This window comes from Lepidochelys kempii, chromosome 3, assembly GCF_965140285.1.
Source record: "Lepidochelys kempii isolate rLepKem1 chromosome 3, rLepKem1.hap1, whole genome shotgun sequence".
Taxonomy (NCBI): Eukaryota; Metazoa; Chordata; order Testudines; family Cheloniidae; genus Lepidochelys; species Lepidochelys kempii.
Genome location: NC_136382.1, coordinates 31703107 through 31724292, shown reverse-complemented (window position 1 = coordinate 31724292; position 21186 = coordinate 31703107). Strand labels below are relative to the sequence as shown.

At 43.0% G+C, this 21186-nt stretch overlaps 1 long non-coding RNA gene across 1 annotated transcript in view; it reads left to right on the top strand.

Annotated features, from left to right (window-relative positions):
- The window catches only part of LOC140908140 (uncharacterized), a 31870-nt gene extending 14101 nt beyond the window's left edge, over positions 1 to 17769 (top strand). Inside the window, exon 4 of the long non-coding RNA XR_012157774.2 lies at positions 17570 to 17769. This is a non-coding gene — a long non-coding RNA (uncharacterized LOC140908140). The remainder of the gene's footprint in view (positions 1 to 17569) is intronic.
- Positions 17770 to 21186: the final 3417 nt, after the last annotated feature.

Genomic DNA, 21186 nt, shown 5'->3' with positions numbered 1-21186 from the left:
CAGCTCCTTAGTTCCAGAGGATCTAGCAAGAGACAAAAAGTCAGTGATTTAATCAAGAAGTGCTAAAACTGGGACAGAAATCTAGTTCTTTCAGGTTAGATGAGTGATTAGAATTTTGCAGATTAGGATGCGGAGCTGAAGACTAGTAAAGATAATAGTATAATTGTTGTTAAATCTTTATGATCTTGTTTATGATACCTAATTATAATAACTGAGGTAAAAAGTTGTTGTAATTTTGTACTCCTGTACACATGAAGTAATAAATATAAATCAATTTAATGCCCAGGCAGCTTTAAACTGAATAGGCTAGTTAGATACATTAAAAGAAAACTTTTCTGAATAGTCATTGGTATTTGAGAAGAAATATGATCTAATGGATAAGCCAGTGGAGTGGGAGTTGGACCTGGATTCTATTCCTTACTCTGCCACTGACCTGGTGTGTGACCTTGGACAAATTACTTTACCTCTATTTCTTTTCCCCATCTCTTATCTGTTTTGTCTGTAAGTTCTTTGGAGCAGGGATATTTATGGGGTTTGTGATACCAGTTCCATGCACTGACTTTGAGGAATGTTCATATGCTGAAGAATGTTCATACTGTTCAGAATGTTCAATATTTGAAGAATGTGCATTAAAGAATGTTCATACTTTGCTGTAAATCAAAATTATGCTGCTAAAAGTCTAATGGGTGTGTAGCTGAGTAAAAAGGTTTTGATCTGAGTTCCTTTTCTCACATGGATAGCTGGGTGCTGAATGTGATATAAATATCCAGGGGACAGAACCACAGCTGGTGTAAACGGGCATAGCTCCATTGAAGTCAATGAAGCTACACCATTTTACACCTGCTGAAGATCTGGCTCTAGATAGACAAAGTCCCAGTCAGATGTCTCACAAGAAACAAGTGGCTGTATGAATTCTGTGTTTAACAATATCTTTAAACTGTCTGCTGCTCCCCCAGATTTCAGTAATAGCAATTGTTGTTACTTAGTACTTACTATAGCGTGTACACAGCACTCTTCTCAAGTGGAGGCCAAAGCACGTAGAACATATACTGTGACCAAGCAAGTCCATGGAGCTACCTCCATTGCAATGGAGAGATACACACAATTGAAACAAGAGATGGATGCCCCCCCTTCCTAAAAAGTTTCACTTGAGCAGGTGTAAGTCTTCAAGAACGGCTCCATTGGATGTGGCTACAATATACTGCCACTGGTATACAACAACAAACAATATACAACAATATACAACAAACTCTGCTAACTAGTCTTCTTTTGTGAGGTGTTTCTTTCACGTAAATAAAGGGTGATCAATTTTGCTGTTGTGGCTGGAGTTAGAAGAGAAATAAACACACTGGAAGACAGAACCAAACTGCAAAGTGATTTGGGTAGATAACAATAATCAGCCTCCAGAAGACATCAAAGAGCATGCCACTTGAGGTCTGAGGGTTGTGTATAGCTCTAAATGCATACCCTTGTCCACAGATCTGAATTAAAACGGGCATCTGGCCTTCTTCACACAATGCGTAATAAATAATGTCTTAAAAAAACGGTTACTTGTCATTATTAATGACTTTTTAATAGGTCATTTTAATTCCTTATTTTAGGTGAAAGAATAATGTAATAATTTTTGCTCAGTGTGCTTTTATTAGGCATGCATGCTGCTAATGTCACCTTTACATACAATAGGAATTTAAATTTTTGTAAGTAAAAGACTAATACATTTTTAACAGCTACAGGGAAGCTACATTTACTTCACATAAAGGACCAAAATATCTCTTGTACATAGACATCAGTTTCTTACATGTAAATAGCAAAGCAATCTCACTGGGTAGCTCTCTTATTCCATGCTTCATTTATTATTAACAGAAGTACTGAGGTAGTGTCCAGAGTCCTCAGTCAGGATGGGGGACCTGCTATACAAACATGTTGAAAGAAACAGGGTATAGCTACATTTCAAGCTGGGAGTGTGTAACAGAGACAACTGTCACCTTCTGTCTCTAGAGCACCCCCTCATGGCTAGAGGTGCCCCTGCAGTGCTCTGCCTCTCTTTTCCCCGTCATCAGGGCTTCTTAAACAAACTCCACACAATCGAAAGGAAATTAAACCTTCTCTATCTAGGATCCAATTGATTCAGTTCTCAGGCCTACTGGCCCTCCAAGCCCCAACCCCATCTTACTCTTTGCAGGCATAGCCACAGTTTCCTAGACTCCCCCATCCTGCAGCTTTCTGCTGCTTTTATACTGGAAACACCTGATTCCTCTGCAGTGGGACTCATTCAGTAATCAGGGTAGGGTTGGCTAGCCTCAGCCCTCTGGCCATAAAGGGTGAGCTACTGTGTAACAAGGTGTAATTCCCATCTTGAGGAGACATACCTGCACTCATGCACTAAAAATAGAGTATAGCTGTGGCAGCAGGAGAGGCTAGCTGCCCGGATCACATCCCCATTCGAGACACTAGACAGATAACTGGGTGGCCTGCCCCTTGTGTGGCCATGGCTACGCTCTATTTTTAGAGTGCTAGCTCAATGAGTGTGAGTGCGGGTATGTTTCCTTGAACTGGAAATTATCCCTTCATCTCAAAGCGTAGACATACCCACAGTCTCTACCCTGAAGAGTACGGACCTGCCAATACAATGGACTCCTGCAGGTAGATCCACCGCTACCATCTCTTGCAATGTTATCACAAGCCTCATGATACTTGGTGTTTTTTTAAAAGCCCCAGCTCCTTGAGTCATGTGATTCTGTGAGAATCTCAGCTTTCATTTAAAAATAAAAGTGTCTAGCCCCCATGGTTATGGAGACGGGTTTGAAACAGTGCATCCTAAGGGCTGAAATACCAGAAGCCAAATAAAAAATAACCAACATATATATATATATATATATTTAAAAAAATCTCATGCTGTTGAAGCCAATCTCATGATTTTGGGGCCTCATTCATGAGTTCTGAATGCTTGGAGTTGGCAACACCATGAAACTCATTGCTCTGATGGGCTCTAATTCTGCTTAGTTTTTGTTATATTACTAATGAATTAGCCTTTTAACCCTTGCCAGTGAAACCTGATCCTGTGAAATTCACATACTAATAAATGGATTCAAGCCAATGATTTGCACACATCCAAAGCAGGAGAGAGCCCAAGGGCTCTTTGCAGCAACTCAGAATGTTGCCATAGCAACAGCAGCATTACCTCTGAAAGAAGGAAATAGATTTTTGTTTTGTTTTTGTTCTGTATCTGTTCCAGCAAGACTTCCCTCAAAAAGTTGTTTAAGTTTAAAATGAGAATCCAATCAGCTCATCAGACAAGATGCACATGGAAAGTAAATTTCTTGCCAGCAAGCCTTAAATTCATGCTATCTGTTGCTGGGCAAGTGAGAAACTGTGTTTGTGAAAAGTGCAGTGGTGGCTCAATGTCTTGCTATATAGAACAAAAACGAATCACTTGGAGCTGTCATTTACACTTCTATGGTACCTGGAGGTATTAGCACACAGCTGCCATTTCAGCTCCTGCAAAGAGAGAAGATGCTACATATATTGTGGAATCTTGACATTGAAACAAACACCAATTTTTCTATCTGTAGTAGTAATTATAGTAAAAATGTTTCACCAAAAACTAGCTTTTTTTTTCCAAACTCAAAATGTTATGAACGAATTTTCTGTAAAGCCCTTTGAGATTCTTGGATGGAAAGTGTCATTGTTATACCTGGTGCTTAAACTACATGCAAATGTAAATCAGTAGGCTCTTATGAGATATTTACTTCCTTGGTATGGAATTCTATAATACTTTGCTTTGCACTTGAACCATTTGTCCTGGGAGGAGCAGTGAACGTGGAATAACTGTAATAGGGTAAAAGGGTTTGTGTAGTCTACAGATTTATTGAGTCTGGTTTTATTGGAAGTGAGATTTTTCCCAGCTTCATTCAAGAGAAATGTTTCAGAAATGTATATTGCTCTTGATCCAGCGGGAAAAGTTCACTTTTGAGTTATAAGCAGTCCACTCTCTAAAACACTATGTTGTAAAAGCATGCGAAGAACTGCTAAGTGCAGTGATGAGTAATCATATAAAATGTTACATCTTCCTAATAAGTTATATTACCTGTTTTAAAGTGACTCACAAAGGATTTATTGAAGAATGGGCTTTTATCTTTTTGTATGCTTTATGATGTAAAAGGAAGTGTCACTTTTTTAAAAAAAGAGGGAGAAAGGACTCTCTTTTTTTTACTGTAGAAAAACCAGGAATGTCAAGTCTTGTCCTCTCTGGTTTTGCTATACAACTCCTTGAAGCTCTTGGATACATGGTCTCACTTCAACAAAGCAGATACTTTGTAGTTTCCCTTGCGGATTACAGCTGTCAATAATTGTTCATATATTGAAATTTGGTCACTAATATAGCTCGGGCTTGATTCATTAAATGCTCAGAAAATAAGGACCAAAGCCTCAGTCTGGCATTGGAAGCTGACTGGGAGTTAGTGGAGGGATTTGATCATGAGCCTGATGTGCTCATGGCAGCCTAAGCCACGGAGAAGGCGGGCAGCTGAATTCTGTATCAGATATCACGTGTAAGTTGTTATTCTTCATGTCATCATAATCTTACATGTCAATGTCTGGACTGTTAGAGTGGCTTTATTTTTGTTCTATCTCTTCAGAACCTACATATGAGCTGTTATTTTGTACTCTTAGTAAATAGGTTGAATACAAATCCTGTGTGTTTCCAGACAAAAATGAAAATGGAAGGAAGGAATCAACAGAGAACACCATACTTCTGAGTAGCTGCTGCCCCTTGCTGCAGCCAGTTGTCTGAGTTAAATAAACTGTTTTTCTGGTAGATAAAATAATCTGCAAAATCCATTGGAGTGGTCAGCTGGACACCAGTTGATTGGCTTGAAAAACTAAGCTGTTTGGGTCACTTACAGGCTATGGGCCTAATATAACCCTAATGTTCATTGACTTCCTTGGAATTTATTCACAATGAGGAATTTGGCCCAGTGCATTTTTGATTGTTGAACATTCAGCATCTTTTACTGAGCCAATGGACAACGACACAGTGAAAGTGAAGAACTTTACTATAAGGAACCATAATTATATTGCTGTATTGTGAAAGGATCAGGAAACACGTTATGCCTGATCAGTTACTGACAGTGATGTTAAAAACTCAGTAATAGACTCCTGTTGATCCCATGCTCCTTAGCAAATGTCTGAAGCCCATTTGTGGAATTCTGTAATGCAGATGTGAATCATTATTGAACCGCTGCTACAGGCTAAAAACCAGAGCGGAAATTCATTCATTTTGGCTTTTAGGGACACAGTGAAGACAGCTGGAAATACACAGACTAGACAAACTGATTCTCTCTAATGTTTTGAAAATGTTGTTAGTGCAATAAAGGATTTATTGGGTTTAAATCTTTTTTATTAGCACTGCCATATGATAGCAGCACAAACAAGTTACTAAAAGGCATGTTCTCCTCCCAGCATGGTGGTTTGTGGTGATAACAGGAAATATTGTTCAGCCTTAAGACACTTCTTCATTTTCCCAATCACTAAGAGCATCTCTACGCTACAAAGTTAAGTTGATGTAAGGCAGCTTATGTCAACCTAATCATGTAAGCATACGCACTACTACAGTGTTCCACCCACCGCTGTAACTTGCCTACTACGCCGACCTAGTAAATCCATCTCGACAAGAGGCGTAAGGCTTAGGTTGACATAGTTCTGGCGACGCTGTATCTGTATAGACACTGCGTTACTTGTGTCACCTGTTGGCTGTCAGGGTGGCTGACAGACGGAGTCATGAAATTGACAAGAATGTCAATGCCATTGCTGGTAGGGTCCCTGTTTTGAAATTGAGCGGGGGTGGGGGAGGTTGTTTGTTCCAGCTGTGAGCTGTCTGACAGCTGGAACTTCGTGGCCTGGCACTGAGATCTCAGGCTGTGGACTCCCTGCAGAGTTCCTGGCTGCCGCCCGGTCTCAACTCACTGCTTCGCATGGAGCTCCGAGTCCCTCCCATGGGTAGTGGGGAACTGAGAGCCTGGGTGGTTGCCAGACTGCAGAGGGAGCTCTGCCGGGAGCAGGGAGCCGAGAGCCCAGGTAGTAGCTGAGCCGAGAGCCTGGGTTCTCAGCCCCCACACTACTCCTCTTAAGTCAGTGCAAGCCAGGAGCGATTATTCCCCTCCAGGCTCTGCTGTAGCACCGCCCCTTCTCCTCCAGTCCCCTCCCTTGCGCCTCCCATTCCAAGTCCCCACCCTTGCACTGCCCCTTCCCCCGAGGCCCCACCCTCACACCACCCCTTTCCCCCACCCCCGCGTTGCCTCTTCCGCCACGACTCCCCCCCGCTCGCTCCTCTCCATCCCCTTCACCCCCGTCGCTCACCCTGCCTTATGGCCAGTAAGAAGTAGGAGGGCCATGGCCCCCAGACTCCACCTGTTCTAGTTCCCCGGGTGCAAGCGCTCCTGGTGAGGACTCGCACCACCAGCAGGAGAGTTGTGTGGACATGAAAAACCACAGTAATTACTGCGGTGGCTGTAAGTTGACCTAACATACGTTGACTTAACTGTGTAATCTAAACATGGCCTAAATCTTTCCGAAAGAGGAACATGAGATTGAAGCTATCTTCTCCTCCCAAACACCAGGGATCTCTGCAGTGTACATAACTGCTCCTAATGCCCATCAAGGGGAGAATTAGCCCCTAAGGCTGTATCAGTACTTCCATTGCAAATAAACTCCTCCCTTCTCAGATGCTTATAGCCCATCACTATGATTCAGCTATTAGTACTCCAGGTCTCTAGGCCAAAAGACTACAGAAGTAGTCTTGGCTCTCTTGAAGTCAGTGGGAATCTTGCCATTAACATCAGTATAGCCAGGATTTCACCCTGTGGGTTTAAATACCATAGGAGATGTTGATCAGGGAATTTCACTATGTTATGGTGAAAGGTGCTAATGACTGCCATCAAGTGGGTCTTTGATCCAAAGACCATCACAGACCTGGTTAAATCCTTTGGGTGTGCCAACTCCTCTCTTTCAGGCTCAGTGGAAGGACCAGATAAACACCATTCACATAGTGAGATAGGTGGAAACAACAGAGGCCGCCACCCAGGGTGATGGGCTGCATGGTGAGGTCTGATCAGAGTTAAGCCGTGTGGGCCGAGGGCTTTGACTGCAAACACAACGGCTAACAGTTTGGGTTCGCAGCATGGGGGTGGTAGAGGCAGAATGAGTGACCCTGATAGGACGCAAAGAGAACTTTTTGAGTACAGAACTTGCAGGTGAGGCAGACTTGGGGATTCCTGAGCAAGGAAACTGCTGCTGTTTGTTTCTAATGTGTTCAGGGAAGCAGTACTTTTAGTACATTCTTTGTTTATAAACAAGATTGCACCAAAGAATGTACCTGATTTGTATCATCAGTTTCTCCTCCTAGCAACCCTGTAAGGGCCTGCATATTGGCTAATTGTTCAGGCCAAAGACTGAGGCAACAAGTGGATAGTCATCAGCAACATATGCTCCTCCCTTAAGTCATTATTGCAGAAAATGAGTAGACACTGGTAGAGTCAAAGGTTTTGTGCAAGCTTAGCACATCAAGAGCATTCCAACACTTACAAAACAACTGTCCCTCTCCTAATTTAGACTGTTACCAGCCTGGCAGATGAAAACTCACCCGCCCCTTCAACCATTGACAATTAAAATAATTCCCACTTTTGTGCAATCTTTTAGGCTGCCCAATACACTAACATTTTAAACCCTTCCCCTCCTCCCCATTTTCAAAAATAGCCATTTTTAGTTGTTTCTAAGTTAAAGAACTGTGATAACCAAAACCCATTCTGCAAAAGTTACCAAGGATCACAAAAAGTTATATAAAAATATGAGGATGTGTTAGGAGCACTCAAAGCAAGGGTTTGCTGGCACTAAACACTTGACGGGGCTTTTGAAGATGAGAAATAAGGTCCCCAAAACACATTCTAAGAAATCAATTCTGCAAGGACTTCCTGAAAGATAGTGGAGTGCCCTCAAATTTTATTGACTTCAGTGGAAGTTGTGAGTAAACAGTGTGTTGTCTGTCTTGTCTACAATTAGGTTTCTAAGGATTAGATTTTTATGGTAAATGTTGGTAAAAGTCAATTTCATCCCACACACACAACCCAAAGAAATTTTTTTTCCATTGTTAACAATCAAAATGTACAGGTAGGCAAAGTAAGCAAACTGTTGCTTGAGAACTTATTAGAGTTTGATTTAAAGATATTTACACTCTATACTTTGACATGTGATGTTGAAAATTTGTTTAATGGTTATAAAGCTCTAACTTTTTGAATCTCTAGGTCTACTGTAATCAAATAATTATTGTCTCACCCATCTATTGACTAACATCCCACAACTGTGAACATTTAAATAAATAAAAATAGAGAAATATGCTTAAAAATAAACATTGATATTATCCATCAAAATTGTGAAAAAATAACAGTTGAATTCTACCAAGCCATCTATGATACATCTGCTGCCTCTCAGGATCAGGCTGCAGAAGTACTTGACCCAAATCCAGCAGGAAACAAAATTCACAAACAGAACCGCATTCCAAGCCCCATCAGGAAGATGTGATTTTTGTGTCCGTTGAAAGCTGTAAAATTTCTTCAGTCTCTGGTTAAATTACAGACACTTAATGGCAGTGGTGATGTTGCCACTGGGAGGTGACCCTGGTGACACTGGGTTGAACTTCCAGACTCTAGTGAGAACACATGAAATGGACTTGGAGAGCACTGGTTAATGATTGCGGATGAAGCTCACTGAGGCTGAAATACTTCATGTCTGTTTTTGTTTTCTGTTCCTTTCTACCTACCAGAGTTTCTTCTAATATTATTATTTTATTGTTACTGTAGTTCTTAGGAGCCCCAGTCATGGCTTAGGGCCCCACTGTATAGAATATGAAGAGATTTACAACTTGCAACTCATACAAGAATCCTTTTTTACTGACTGGGAATCATCACATGGCTCTGTGTTTGGGAACACTGCTTTATAAACAGAAATTATGTAGCCTTCCCCTCTATAACCTGGCCTAACTCCTCTTTGGCAAGATTGAAACCCTACACAAATATAGCAAATTTGACTAATGTACACACACAGTGACTTTTTAGGTTCCAATTCAGCACAGCATTTAAGCATATTCTCAAATTCAACCCTATTCAGCAAAGTTCTTAAGCACATTCTTAATTTTAAGCATGTGCTTAAATCCCAATGAAGTCAATTGAAGTCAATGGGATTTAAACGTGCTTATATGTCCTGCTGAATCAGGGCCTCACAGAGTAAGTACAGAGACAGAAGAAGACGTAATATATAAAAATGTGATAGATTGTAACAGCAGTAAAGCAACTACTAGCCTATACAGCCAACATTACTATATAATTAGTGCTACCCTTTGGGGGCCATCATCGTGGTACAAGTGTATTACCAGGCCTAACTTGAGGCATTCAAGATCTCGATAGGAGAGAACAAATAGCACGATCCCTTGCTGCCTGCAACTTTACCTGTCAGATAGGAAACCAGGATTTAAGCAGTTGGGAAGGCCTGGGAAAAGAAGTGTTTGTCTTGCAGTCATTTCTAAATGTGGCTTGGTTTGTGCTCAGTCAAATTCCCCCAGAGCATGGCCTGGGAAGGTGCAAGCCCGCTATTGAGAGTGCTTTCCCACTTCCCTCTACAGGATTCATTTATGGGAAATCAAGGGCCAGATCCTCAGCTGGTATAATTCGGTGAGTTACCATTTATAGTGTAATACAGACTTATATCAGCTGAGGAGCTGACTCTCATTCTAGAATAATTAATGAGTATAGATCGTAGGGTGGTCAGATCTGGGGGTTCTTAACATTGTCTGGATCTGGACCTTTTAGGGATTCATGTAAGATATCAGGTAACACAAATCTTATCCAGCCAGTCACTGCAGTGAGCAGAGAACAGGTATGATGTGTTCACTTTGCCCTACCAGCCTGTGGAACTCCTTGCCAGAGGATGTTGCGAAGGCCAAGGCTATAACAGGGTTCAAAAAAGAACTAGATTAAATTCATGGAGGATAGGTCCATCAGTGGCTATTAGCCAGAATGGGCAGGGATGGTGTCCCTAGCCTTTATTTTCCAGAAGCTAGGAATAGGCGACAGGGGATGGATCACTTGATGATTACCTGTTCTGTTCATTCCCTCTGGGGCACCAGGCATTGGCCACAGTCGGAAGACAGGCTACTGGGCTAGATGGACCTTTGGTCTGACCCAGTATGGCCGATCTTAAGTTCTTATGTTTTTATGTAGGTGACTGCATTCTGGGTCAGTCAGAACTTCAGGATGGCTTCTGCTAGGTGCTCAGGTAAAGCCTGTTCTAACAGTCTAGCTGAGAGTTTACAAAGGTGTGGAGGATCAAGGATAAATACAAATCAGTGTGGGAGGGTGCATTTTCTTTTGGAAGGGGAAAGAATTCTGATCTGGTGACTGATGTGGCCTGCAAACTTTGTAATTGTGTGGCATCTCATAAGACTCTCTAGATAATGGGGGTTAACCAAAAACAATCATTATTATCTTGCATGGCCCGAGACAGCTTGTCAGAATTAGAAACTTTAAACTAGATCTGTTGTTCTTACCCTTGGCCAGGCAGGGTGCAGGGACATGGCTACACCAGTGTACACTACTGAAAAGGGGAGTGAAGGGAGCTACTGTGAAAACACAGCACTTTATTTTTACACTATTTATGATGCAAGCACAGGCTTCTATCCACTTTAATTCAACTGTTTCTTCTCCACCAGGTGGCAGTATTACCAAACACACCAGTAGGTTCTAGAGTTCATTGCACTCCTTGCATGTAATGCCTTACTAGAGCTACCAGTTAGAGTATTGCTGTTTCTTTTACAGCATGTTCATATTGCACACCACTGCACTGAGCTACTTTGTTCTACCGGAGTGTCTCTCACTGCGCTCCCCCAGTGCCCAAGAAGTACTCTACCAGGACATATCAAATGAATGCGGCACCAGACCCTGCCAGAACAACAGATGCAAAACCTGCAGCCATATCTCCACTGATACAATGATCAATGCCCCCACAACACCCCTTTCAAGGTCCCTGGGTTCTAGATGTAAGCAGGGTCTGAATGAGCTCTCTCCTGACATCTAGTGATGAGCTGGGGGAAAAGACTTCAGAAACAGACCTGTTTACACAGACACACCCACTCTGCCTAGATATGCAGCATGATGAAGCTGCTTTTCCAAAATGATCACTTTAGGCTGGTGTTGGGTTACAAATCACTGTAGCTGATCGTTGGCGCCCTGGGCGCTTGGGACCCCTGCAACGAGCATGTGCTGCGGGATCGGTAGACGCTACGCACGGCTCATGCAGCGCCTCATGGTCTCAGACACCATCCGATGGTCCTGGGACATCTACATCAAGCACATCACTGGCCACCGACAGTACCAGGAGGAGTGAGCCGGTACGACATTGTGCATCCACTGTGGGAAAGGGACTGAGAGGCTTTCCCCATTGGACTGTATGAACTGGAACCATAAACCCACTGAACATTAAATCCCACCAAATGAGGGTAGACCCATCCCCACCATCGTATCCGCTCACTATACTCCGTACCTGAACATAGCCGTTATATGGATAACTTACCCCCATATCTCAATATCTGTACTCTGACCGGTTAAACTTTTACCCCCAGTCGGGGAGATTGCAGATTATTATGTAATCCTTACTCCACCAGCTCCTAAACCGAATTTCGCACCCCTTGATAATCTGTACCTTATTCCCTGACAACCAGAAACTTCTATGCTTGAACTCTGTACCGTTTTTTATTTCAACATTATCTTAATAATATTATTAAATTGAGTGCAGGGGTAATGACATGTTGTTATCCTTATTGTACGAGTTAAAGAGCAGCAGAACTGTACTTAATCTGCCCTGATTGAGGTCACCCTAAATTGAACCTCACTTGCTAAGCAGGGGGAAGGGATGCCAAATCCCAGTGAGTATGTGATGTTTGTAGCTGGTGGCGGGGATGCTACTAAAAGAGTTCTAGATGTTATTTGACCTTTTCCTTTCTAGTGTGTATAGGCAGAGTAATTAGATTCAACTGAAAGCCATCGCTGATAAACAGGTTTGGGGATTATGCCTTTGACTTGGTCTTGTGGTGAAAGGAAAGACAATGCAGAGGTTGTTCTGATAGTGAGGTTCTTTGCTACCCAGCAAACTCACTAAGAGCTGTAATCACTAAAGACCAGGGTGAAGGGGTGGAAACTTAGAACCCGGCATTGCAGAAGTGGCAGTGAGCATTCAGTGGCAGCAGCATGCAGCCGGCGGTGGCACAGAAAAGCAGCAGCAGCAGCAAAGTGGCAGCAGCAAACATCCAGTTGCAGAGGTGCCCAGTGAGCACAGAGACATTGCTTGATGCTCCCTCCCCCTTTTCTGGGGTGGGTGGTGAACCCCTGCAAACACATCTCTGAACTTCACTACCCAAGGACCGCCAACTGTGAGTGGGGTGCAGCAGAGGGAGTGATGGGCTAGAGGGACATTCATTTGTTGGACTTTCCCACTCCAAGGTGGGAAACTGAGGCAAAGGACACTGCCTAACATACAGTGGGGTTAGGGTTTTGCTTATGGTTGCATGATTTTGAATGTGTTTGGAATGTTTTCCCAAACTAATGTTTGGTTCCCTTTCCCTTTTATTAAGCCTTCTCTTTTGTTACTCATAGACTCAATGCTTGGGAGAGGGGAAGTATTGCCTCTTAGCCATGCCCAGGGCTGGTGTTTAGTTTTCCCAGATTACTGAGTTGGGGGTCGAGCTGGTTCTGTTTTGTATTGTTAAGAGGAGCCCCTAGATATTGAACCTGCCCCTTGTTGCTGCTGACTCCACCTGGCAGAAGGGTTACTTACACATGCCTATCACAATGTGTGGTGTACCTCATCCAGTGCACTGAATGCCCCGATAACAACTATGTGTGTGAAACCAGACAATCACTATGCTCTTGAATGAACTCACACAGAAAAACGATAAAAGACAAAAATACCACACCTGTGGGTGAGCTCTTTTCACAGAGCAAAGATTGTTCCATATCTGACCACTCAGTCTCCATCCTTGAAACCTGCACAACACCTCCAAAAGACGAGCCTGGGAGCTTAAATTCATAACTCTGCTAGACACTAAAACTCACGACTTAATAAAAACCCTGCATTTATGGCTTGTTACAACAATCTGTTACCCACTAACCTCCCATATGACTGCAAAGGTGTTTTTGTCCAGTGACTACAGAGGTCCTATGACTGCAGTGGTGGTCACTTTCACCTTGAATGGTCCCTTACACTATGTGTTAACTACCTATGCTAAACAATCAGATCCACCTGGTATTAGCTGTGACACTCTGTGGGCTACACTTGAAATGCTACAGCTGCACCGTGGCTGAAGCACTTCTGTGTAGACACTACTTATGCCCATGGAAGGGGTCCCCCTGGCGCTGTAGGTAATCCACTTCCCTGAGAATCAGTAGGTAGGTTAACAGAAGAATTCTTTTGTCAACCTAGCACTGTCTACACTGGGGGTTAGGTTGGCTTAACTACACCACTCAGGGTTGTGGATTTTACACGCCCCGGAGTAACGTAGTTAAACTGACAATTTTCTAGTGTAAGCCAGGCCTCAGTACCTTTCCCAGACCTGAAGAAGAGCTCTGTGTGGCTTGAGAGCTTGTCTCTCTCACCAACAGAAGTTGGTCCAATAAAAAATATTACCTCACCCACCTTGTCTCTCTAACAAATGAGAAAACAGGGAATCTTACAGCTATGAGTACAAAGAGCAGCTGGGAAATACCAATGACTGATAGGGAAGCTAAAGGTATCAGTGAAAAAAACATCTATGTCTAGTACGGTTAAGGACAATAAGAAAAAATTCTTTACATATATCAGGAACGAACAAACAAATCCTAGCAATGGTACTGGGCCAGTACTAAGAGAGGATGGTAAAATGGTCAGCCATGATGCAGAAAAGGCAAAAGTATTCAATAAGCATTTCTTTGTTCTGTATTTGGAAAGACATAGAATAATGTATTCAGATCTGACAATGAAGTAGGTCCCATTCCATCAGTAACTAGGGAGGATGTTAAATAGCAACTAGCTGTATTAAAACCAATCTTTTAAAATCAGCAGAAGTGGATAACTTGCACCCAGGAGTGTTAAAAGAATTAGCTGAGAAGCTCTGAAGCATGAATGCTATTTTAAACAAATCTTGGAAACCTGGAGACGTTCCGGAGGAATGGAACAAAGCTAATGTCTATAAAGGGTAAATGTCAGCAGTTAATATGGCTTCAAATGCAGTTTAGCCAATGCCTTAAATCTTTCATTCATGTTATGCTAACTTGATTCAGCTAACACAACAGAAACTCAGAACCCTTTTGCCCATCCAGGCAGGACTGTAGGGACATGGTGTGGGACTTAGGAGACCTGGTTTCTATTCCTAACTCTGACTTAGTCTGTGGCCTTGGGAAGGTTATTGATCTCTGTCTCAGTTTCCCCCATGGAAATAATGGTATTTGACCTGCTTTGTAAAGTGCTTTGAAATCAGTGCAAATTATTGAAATAAGATCAGGAGAGGGTGGGTTTTATTCACTAGTCTTTTGCCATTGCTGCACCCCAGCTGCCTGAACTAGCTGGAACCATTTTAATCTTAACCTGCCTCTTCTGATGCTCAAAGGTAATGGGATTCCTGAATTACTGCCCTGGTGAATCTGAGCAAAATAGCAATACTGCTTTTTCTCCTCCTAAAGAACGACAACAAGTTTGTCAGCATCAGCCTTGTCTCCTCTTTGTGCTCAGTGCAAGAGCTCTGCACGACTGGGCATGGCCCTTACTAAAAACCCTACAAACCCCTACTCAATAATTTGCACTGTGTAAAAGTCAGCCAAACCCCGGCATGCATGGTGCCTGATCAGGATCTAAAGCCAGAGAGCCCCCTCTGGTGACTGTACGTGGCAAAACTGTTTTAAAAGAGAGGTTGCTATCAGAGAAGTGATTGTAGATATGACACTTCCTGGATGTGGTCGAGTTATAGCTACTGACTTTATTGATAGAAATAAGATTTCACTGCTCTTCACTCCTCTCGGCTGATTCTCCAGGGCTCAGAGAGGAAGAGCTGGATTCTATTCCAATGTGTGCATCATCAGTGGAATTACTCAAGGGCCTAGTCCAAAGCCCACAGAAGTCAATGGGAGTCTTCCCATTGACCCCCAATTTCCAACTGCAGGGCCAAATGCTGCCATTGGTTACACCCATGCATCTGCATTGCACACCACTGCAACTGAGGGAAGAACCCAAAGACAATGTGACTACGAGGGCTGATCTTGGCCGGCAACATTCTAATTACTGGTGTTGGTGAGCAAGCTAGAAAGCACTGAAGCAGGAATCTAAAAGCTAAATGGAAGGCTTGGTTCTAACTGCCCCTATGTAGGAGCCCTTTCCTTCTCCATCCCCCACCTGGTGCACTTGCTCAGGAAAAGGCCAGAATCCTGTTTTTGCACTCCTTGTGCACAAGGTGCAAGGAGTGATAGCACGGATTGGCATTATGCATACTAGAAACACCAGGGACAAGACCCTGCCTGGCCCTCCCCCTCTCCTACTAGCTGGTGTTGTAAGGATGTTACGAGATGAAAAATAGGGGAAGGAGTTAAGCACATTTTCCCCCAGTACCACAGAAGACATCCTGACAATCTGCTTCTTGCCACTGCTGCTGATGGCCGGACCTCTGCACCCTCTTCCAACCAGGGCTGTGGGCTTTAAAAACAATGATCTGAGCTTGAATGTACATTTAGAAAAGCCAGCTTTTTCCTTGGAATAATGAGCAATTTGACCTGGAAGTAACAGACACAAACATGCAACGACATTTATAATTTCACACAGAACCCCAGAATACTTGTGTAGAGCTACCCCAGGAAATTGCCAGTTGTAAATAAGGTGCACTGGAGATATTTGATCAGTGTTTCTGCTCAGCTTGCCTGGTCTCCTGAGAGAGTGCACAATATATGATCATTATGACCAGTTCCTTTCATCTGCTTACTCATATGCTGTCGAGTTGTTTGGATAATGAGACTTCTGATTCCAACCCTTGACAGGAAGGAGGGGAGTGAGGGAGTGCTAGATTTGTGTGTGTTCGTGTTATGGTATCTATGTGACTGGGTAAACATGCGTTCAATTACACTGTGAGGGATCAAACTGAGGTATGCTAATAAGGATGCTAGGATTATAAAACCTAAACAGCAAAGATTCTCTGGCCTCCGTCTCCCCCTTCTCCCTTGCACTGTGCTGTTTTGAACTCAAAGCTTCTGCTCATTAGCCTTGTTCTGCATTGGATTCTACTGAGCCCAGCTGAGAGCAGATGATTGAAGAGAGGGGAGTTTTGATAATTTTTGATCATAGCCTCAGGAAATGTTGAACCCTGGAAGACTTTCTTGTCAAGCAAGTTGCTTATGGCATGCAAAGAGCAAATGCCTTGTACTAGGGTTGATGTGGCCAATAGGAGAGAGGAAGGATACAAAGAGAAAGTGCCAATTGAACCAAGCTATTGTTTTCTTTCAAATTCATGTGACAACACTGCAGGGGCAGAAATAGATAGTTGGAATCATTACAGAGGAAAAATCAGATCTGTTAGAAAGGAGGAATGGACAACTGAGGTGAGAGCAACCGTTGCAGAAGACCATGTAGGTGATACACTGCATTCAAGTATTACAGCAAATTAAAGGCCACCTAAAAACTTCACCATGACCACTGTTTCACCCTACGACCACTCAGACTATCACAGCAACTCCACTGCGTGGCTCCACTAATTAGGTGGGTGGCCCGTCATTTTATTGTGTGCGGCCGCCCAGGAGTGCACCTTAGAGGGAACTATCCATGGACCACCTGAGTGGAGCTCGTGGACCACTGGTGGTCCACGGACCACAGTTTGAGAACCTCTGCTCTAGAGGACAATTGAACATATACACAAAGAATGAATATGACTTTCACTATTAAGCCCCTGGAAAAAATGCCTGAAGCATATTCACAATGTGCATGTGAAGCTTATCATAGCATCTAAGTTCCCTTCAGCCAGAATTTTGATTTTCATGCCTGTGATATTGGTTCAAATAATGTTGCAAAAGCCAAGGATGCTGCATGCAGGGCATGACTGGACTAGTTTCCTGAACAGGATGTATTGTAACTTTTCAGCTTTGGGTCATCCATGCTCTGCAACTAGCTTTACACCCAGAATGTAGACTTTGTAGTGAGAGAGATTTCGCAGACCCTAATATAAATATAACTGCTTTTATATTTTTGTCAATAAATTCAGTTTAGGTCTCATCTAACCTTCCCCTGCAGATGCAAACAGGACTCTGCCAGGGCAGAAGAATACCATGACACTGACTAGAAATAGAAGTGAAAGTGAACTGCACTGACGAGAATTGGCTTTTATTATTCTTTCAGTTGCGTTATTCTAAGATGTTAGTACAGACATAAACAACATTAGTATTGACAGTGTGCGTCAACACAGATAGCTACATCAGGAATATGCCAATGACACAAAGCTTTATGGATCGTTTTCATCCAGGATAGACAGCTCTGACTAATGGATATGCCTGTGCATAAAGGAGCCTGGACCTGGAAGAATATTAGCTACCTCAGTCTGGACTCGAAAGACAAGCGTTATTCTAAATTGGAAGAGCAAACCACAGCAGTGATGATCTCCTATGAAGCAAGTACATTGTGTGTCTGCTGATTGCCTTTTATTCTTTGATTTTTTCATGTAAATCTGTGTGACACTAAAAATAGTTTCCTTTTTTTTTAAACCAAAATGTAATTAAAACATTATTTTGCAATTTTTTTTGGTGCTTTTTATTTTCTAGGGCTGTCATGGGGCAGGAATGGCCACAGCTGGCAGAAACTGAACACCCTCTGTGGGAGCTCTTGGGCCTGTGGGCAACTGCTAAGTGAGTGGTTGGACAGTGGTGAGAATGAGTCATAGATATTTAGGTCAGAGGGGACCATTGTGCAGGACTGCTGCAGGAGAGTGAGTTTGTGTGTGTGTGTTTTGGGGGGGGAGGTGAGAAAACCTGGATTTGTGCTGGAAATGGCCCACCTTGATTTTCATACACATTGTAAGGAGAGTGATCACTTTAGATAAGCTATTACCAGCAGGACAGTGGGGTGGGAGGAGGTATTGTTTCATGGTCTCTGTGTGTATATAATGTCTGCTGCAGTTTCCACAGTATGCATCCGATGAAGTGAGCTGTAGCTCATGAACGCTTATGCTCAAATAAATTGGTTAGTCTCTAAGGTGCCACAAGTCCTCCTTTTCTTTTTGCGAATACAGACTAACACGGTTGCTACTCTGAACCCTGGGTTTAGCAGGCCAATGCTCAAACCACTGAGCTACCCCTCTCCAAGGTTAAGTCACCTCTTAACCAGCTCTTGGATGAGCTGGAGAGCAGCAGCTGCTGGCCAGGCACCTACTCTGAAGGCAGCACCGCTGCCAGCAGCAGCACAGAAGTAAGGGCAGCACTACAACAGCCAGATTTCCCAGTCCATGAATTTAATAGGGCCCTATCCGTGGGACAAAAAGGAGGGAGAGAGCTGGGACTCATCTTATGGGGAACTTGAAGTTGTCATGGTTTGGGGGCCGTTGAAAGGAGATGAAGCCATCAAAAAGGAGATGCTGGGGGTGGGGGGAGCAGAATACTGGGAGCGTTGTATAAGGAATGCTAGAGTTGGAGGAAGCATGGAGCTAGTAAGTCAAGAGACGGCTAGTGACATTTTTCAGGCAAAAATGGCCCAATAGCACATGAGGCCAGCAAACCATTATGGTGACAGAAGGAGGAAGTGGGAGTGGGGATGAGGCCCATACATCACCACACCAACTGGGAAAGACTGCTGTCAACCCAGTGGAGGAGAAGCTGGTACCCCAAGGCACAATCAGGCTGTGAGCTACACTTCCAACAGGATGCCTAGAGTCCTTACATCAAGCTTAACTGGTCAGTTTGCAAATACCATGTAGCTTCTGATTTATTCACTGCCTCCAAAAGAAGGGAGGGAGGAGAGAACAATGAGCTCTGCCTTTTAACTGCCTGAATCAACTACGAGACATTCCAGCTCCACCAGTCTCACTGGCCACCAGAGGATGCAGGGTAACGGGCGCCTTTGGATTTGACCCAAAGGGCTCTGTTTGATTCTTACCAATTCTTATTGTGCACTCACTAAATAACAGTCAACCAAAACAAATTATGTTATGGAGAGAAAAATCATCAGGTTTTAAAGTGTCTTCAGGCCATAATTCACTCTGTTAACAGTCTGTATTTTAAATCACATGACTATTTAACTTTTATTTAAGAACTTTAGTTTGCTACCATAAAGGGCCTGATCCCACACCAGTAAAATTCGCATTGCCTTCAGTATGGGATCAGTCCTGAACTACCCATTGTCCAAATTCCCAATTTACCTGAGCAGCTCCACGGACTGCAGCAGAGTGAAACTACATTCACAGTGAGTAACAGGGATAAAAACTTGACACTATGCCATCAGAAAGGGCTCTGCACTAACAATTTTAGCTGGCCGTTAAGGAAGCTAAATAGGTGGAAGCCATGTTTAAACAAACCAAAACAACACAACAAAAAAACAAAACAAAAGAAACCCACTCCACCCCCGCAGTGTTTGTAAGGGTCTGTTTGCTGACAAAAGATTATTTCAGTAGCTGTTCATTAACTACTGAGAGTCTCATACTTTGTCTTCAGGTAATCAGGTTATAGAATTGCTAATGAGAAAGGATTTGATTTAATGTATTAATGGGCCACACTTCTAAACACAGTATCAGCCTCAAATCTAATTAATATAGAATGTTTTCTTCTGGCTTAGATTTCTCAGCTGAGGTTTATTAAAACAAATCATTGCTAATTTAAACAACATGACTGCACTCCTGCCGAAACAGTCACTACAGAGGCCTTGTAATTTATTTTGTATGGAGTTCTGTCTTAGGTAAGAAACATTACAGTGAAAGTCAGACAGATCTCCATCTCTCAACAATTACTAATGAAAAGGGGGAGCCAAATCCTGGAGCTCCTACACATGCAAAATTCTCATTAAAATCAATGAAAGTTTTGCCTGCAAAAGGCCTGAAGGTGTGGAACGATTCCCATGTGGTGTGAGGCACTCTCAACCTCAACAGAAGTTGATAGGAATTGAGGATGCTCAGCACCTTTAGGGTCCAGTTCTAAGTGAGATTTGCAGGGTTTGGCCTGTGATGGGTGGGGTCACAGAAACCCCCTTGGGACTGCCACCTGATGTGCGGAGACTACCTCTGGGCCCATTTTCCATGCCAGCTTGGGACTTCAGAACCCTGTCTTGTTGAGCCAGACACACTAGCCTGCTGCAAATGTTATACCAATAAAATAAAAACCAGCAGGATCTTATTAAAGGGGAAAAGGCAAAATGCCACATTTATTGTGAATACAGAAATAATCAATTAGTTATAGCTATAACATTCCATTCAATTTCATATTTATTCACACATTCATTCACACACACACACACAGGTTCTGCAAGGTTGTTATCATAGTTACCAGCCTTAGAGTTGCTCATGCCAAGCCACTGGCCAGGTGGCCTGGACATGAGGAGGGAGCAGGGCCTTGTCAGATGCACATCTGATGCTCCTGGAAGTTGGTTTGCAGAATCAGACCCCAAAGTTCTCACTTTCCAGAGTCCATTTTTATAGGAATTTCTTCCTATGCCAGTCTATGGGAATTGCTTCATCATGCTGTTGCTGAATCAATCAGCAGATGGCACATTCCTGACAGCTCCGTGCTGCCAGATGTTATCTTGTTCTTTGGTTCTCCCATTCTTGAGGCTGTTGGATGGATTCCAGTCTGCCCTCCGGGGGTCCTCTGGTTATTTCCACTTAACACCTTCTTTAGCCGATGGACACTGGATTCTTAGGCTGGCACCTCCTGATAATTCAGTTATTATCCACACCAAGCATCCATCCACATACATCCTCTATCTCTATTTTAATCATAATTGTTAAGAAAGCGAGATGAATATAACAAAAGGGCGGGGAGTCTCTGGATGCTGTTTCTGTTGTTACAGAGCATTGCTTTGAGTCTCACTCTGTGAGTAGTTGTTGTTACAAAGAATTGCTTTGAGAACAGACTCTGTCTTAGAATGTACTAACACAATTAG